General features: G+C 40.7%; 1 pseudogene; it reads right to left on the bottom strand.

The window, feature by feature from the left end:
- Positions 1 to 2379: 2379 nt before the first annotated feature.
- Positions 2380 to 2994, bottom strand: LOC102856948 (annotated as a pseudogene).
- Positions 2995 to 4307: the final 1313 nt, after the last annotated feature.

Genomic DNA, 4307 nt, shown 5'->3' with positions numbered 1-4307 from the left:
GGACCAGGAGGCAGTAGTCAGAACAGAGAAGTGAAACGCTACATGGTTCAGGATCAGGAAATGTGCAGCAGGGATGCATCCTATCTCTGTACCTTTCAATGTACATGCAGAACAGATCATTTAGGAGACTGGGTTTTATAAGAGGAATGTGGCATCAGGATTGGAGGAAGACTCATTAACAACCTACAATATGCAGACTGAGGAGGACATGAGGCGTTTGCTGCAGAAGGTCAAGGACTCAAGCTCAACATCAAGAAAACAAAGATTCTCAACACTGGGCCTATTGGCAGCTTCATGATAGATGGAGAAAAGATTGAGATCATTAATAATTTCACCTTGTTTGGTTCCATAATCAACAATCTTGGCACCAGCAGTCAGGAAATCAAAAGACAAATTGCACAGGAAAAGCCTATTGTCAGGGACTTCTTTAGAGTACTGAAGAGCAATGATATCAACCTAAAGACTAAGGTGTGCATGATCCAGGCGATGGTCTTCACAATTATTTGCCATGTGTCATTACTTGCCAGAGAGCTTGACAATGACTAAGGATGCTAGAAAAAGGATAGATGTATTTTTGTTGTGGTACTGGAGGAGAGTGTTGAACATAACATGGAGTGCTAGGAGAACAAACAGGCTTGTTCTGGAGAGGGTGAAACCAGGCTGCTTTCTGGAAGCAAAGATTTTGAAGCTTTGTCTCACAGACTTTGGGCACATGGCCAGGAGGGACCAGTACTTGGAGAGGGACATCGTGTTTAGAAGGGTGGAGGGACAGTGTAGGAGGAGAGGATGACCCAGGATGAGTTGAATTGATTCAGTGACTGGAAAAATGGGATTAGGTCTATCAGAAATGATGAGACTGGCTCAGAATAGGGCAGGTTCCAGAGCTAAGGTACATAGGGTCAATGACATATAATAACAATTACAAAAACAAGCCATTGAGTGTAAAAAAATCTTTTCATTCTATCTTCAACCTCATTTCTGTCACCAAACTGTATTTTCTGACTACTGGTCTCTCTTCCTTGTTCAGCACTCTTGCATTCCAATCACCAATTATTTTTATTTCTTTATCATTATTGTTATTAATTTTAATGAAAGTTTACAGAGATTCATTGTTGTACTTTTCTCCCTGACCAACCTCCCCGCCTCCAGTTCTCTCTTCTCTTTGAAAAGTAAAAAAAAAAATAAAAAAAAATTATTTCATTGTTATACAACCCCCCCCCCAAGTCCACTCCACTATGCAGCCTTTGTTTTGGACTCCTGTCATGACAATAATACCTAATCATATATCCCTTTTAAACAGTTCTCTCCCTCCTCTGTTTCAATGCAGTATACATAATTTATTCCATCTTTCTTAGTCTCCCCCAACCCAATGTCAGTCCCATTTTATAGTGATATTATGCAATATTTGTCATTTTGTGACTGAGATATTTCACTCAGCATAATGTCCTCCAGGGTCACCCATTTTGAATGCTGTTTCATGAATTCCTCATTTTTCAACGCAGCATAGTATTCCATTGTGTGAATATACCAGAGCTTCTCTATCCATTCGTTTGTTGATGGGCACTTAGGTTGTTTCCAACTCTTTGCTATAGTGAACAAAGACATGATAAACATGGGTGTGCATATATCTGCTTGGGTGGGGGTTATGGTTTCTTCACGGTATAATGGAATAGCTGGGTCAAATGGTATTTCTATTTGCAACTTTCTGAGAAAGTTCCATACAGCCTTCCATAGTGGTTGCACCATTTTACACTCTCACCAACAGTGAATAAGGGTTCCAGGTTCTCTGCAACTTTGTTAGCCTTTGATGTTTATTGTTCTGTTACATTTTACTATTTTTACTGGGGTGAGATGATATCTCGTAGTTGTTTTGATTTGCAACTCTCTTAGAGCGAGGGATTTTGAACATTTCTTCATGTGTTTGTTTGCCATCTGAATGTCTTCTTTGGTGAAGTGTCTGTGCATATCCTGTGCCCATTTTTTAAATTGGATTGTTTTCCTTTATCTTGTCGTGGTGCTCATGTATTTAAAAAGCTAAAACCATTAAAAACTTCCTAGTGAGGAAAAGTGGCTCCCAGACTGTCTCTCCATGCTATCATTCTTCCCAGTGCCCAGCAGACACAGCTGAGGGAATACCAAAGAGCTGAGAGAGGAGGCAGCATCCCCCTTTCAGACAAAATGGGGCCCAGAAAAGGATCTCATTAGTACCATGCAATGTTGAGGCCTCCCTGCAACCTGACTGATCACAGTTAAAGTGAACTCTGGTCCAAACTGAAGTGTCCTCTTGCTAGAGCTTCTGTTCTCTTGACTCCTGCAGGGGAGGGAAAGAAAGTGGAGGGGAGAAGGCTTGAAATCCAGGCAGGAGTCTCAACTGGGACCTCAAAATTTCCATACCACAAACTGGCCCAAGAGAACCACAGCCAGAACTATCACCGCATTCAGGATGGGACCATTGCCCAAGTTCAGTGCTGCCACCCAGTCGCCCCTCTGAGCAATGTAGTGATGTAGCATGAAGTTGGTGACTAAGCGGGTCACCTGGCCCAGGAAGCCTGTCAGGCTGTGCTGGTAGACTTTCAGGGCCTGGTGATAGCCAAAGCCCAGGAGAGCCACCACACGGCCCCAGTTGATGCCGCTTTCAAACAGACTCGAGGCAATCTTGATGAATAATTGTTAAATGTTCTGTCATGTTGGCTGCATGTTCTGCAACATGTTCTGGAACTCTGCGTCATAGCGCTGATCGATGTCGTCCCCAGTGATGGCGAGCTGCTGGCCCACTTGCCCCATGACACTGCTAGGTTCATGGGACAAGGAGACCATCTCTGGGTCAGCAGGGGTGGCAGCCCCTTCAGCCTCCAGCTCCTGCTTGTGGCAGTAATAGACGTAGTTTCAGAAAACTTCCATTGTGTCCAGGGCTACCTGTTCCTCTGATGTGGAGGATGGAGTAGGGCCTTTGCAGCCCTACCCAAGAGGGCCAGGACCTTGTCCAGATGCCATATTTCAATTCTTAGTAGAGTGTCAGCGGCAGCCATGTCTTATTCCACCACTGTAGGAGAATTTTACCGGAAACAGAAGAAGAGAACATTTTAGGAACAGATTTTACACATTGGAAACTAATGACTGAAGATAAAAGTAATCATAAGATGACATCTAGAACACATACATGAAGAAATAAAAGGTCATTAAAGACACAGAAAAGAAGTAAAACATCAAAAGATGTTAGAAAAGATTCTAGAATTTTCTCTAGAACAAAAAGAAGCTAAAATAAAAGGAAGAAATAAAGAATAAGAGTGTTTAGAAGAAGATGTCAAAGGATGGTTTGAGGGAAGATAAAGTGTTATAATGAAATATGCAAAGACAGAGTTAGAAAACCTAACTAAAAGGGTGATCCTGGAGGACATTATGCTGAGTGAACTATCTCAGTCACAAAAGGACAAATACTGCATAATGCCATTGTTATAAAATAGGACTGACATTGAGGTTGAGGGGAAGCTACGAAAAGAGGGGATAAATAATGTACACTGAATTGAAACAGATGAGGGAAAGAACTGCTTAAAGGGAATATATGATTAGGTATTATTTGGATGACAACACTCCAGAATAAAAACGGCATAATAATGTGGACGGGGGGGGGGTAATTGCATAACAATGAAAGAATTTTTCTTTTCAAAGAGAAAAGTGAACTGGGGGCTGGAGGCAGGGAGGAAAATGTGCAGCAATGAAATCCAAGTTCTCTATAAACTTTCATTAAAATCTCAATTAAAAAAATTTAAAAATAACTAGGTTGGCACATGAGATGGCTTTTCAGAAAGCTATTAATACTGTTTCTTTGTCTGGGTAACATTATATGCTGTGTTTACTTTGTGAAAAATTCATAAACACACACTGTGATGTGTACCTTCTTCCATAAAGCCTTCAGTAATTAAGTTTCATATGTTTAACGTAAAGCACTCTTATCACCAGGGGATTGTAGTGCAATGGTGGGATTCACTGATTGTAAACAAGATTGCATTAAAATGAGTTGTCTAGTATGAAAAAACAAAAAGGAAAGAAAAGAAAACCAAAGAGGATATATATGTTGGAAATTTCTCAAACTGATGGAATTAAAGAAAAAAAATCAAGCCTGAGTTGCAGTACTGAGGAGTTCCATTAGAAAAATATGGAATGACACAGGAAGCATCAAAAGAAGATGGAAAGACTATTCAGTTATTGATGGCAAAAACTTGGTCAATACTCAGCCGTTTCAAGTAGTAGCATATTATCAACAATAAATGACACTGAAAGAAGAAGTCCACATTGAACAGAAAATA

Source organism: Elephantulus edwardii, unplaced genomic scaffold (assembly GCF_000299155.1).
Source record: "Elephantulus edwardii isolate Elephantulus edwardi_28Jun2011 unplaced genomic scaffold, EleEdw1.0 scaffold00031, whole genome shotgun sequence".
Lineage (NCBI taxonomy): Eukaryota > Metazoa > Chordata > Mammalia > Macroscelidea > Macroscelididae > Elephantulus > Elephantulus edwardii.
This window is presented reverse-complemented; position numbering and strand designations above follow the sequence as displayed.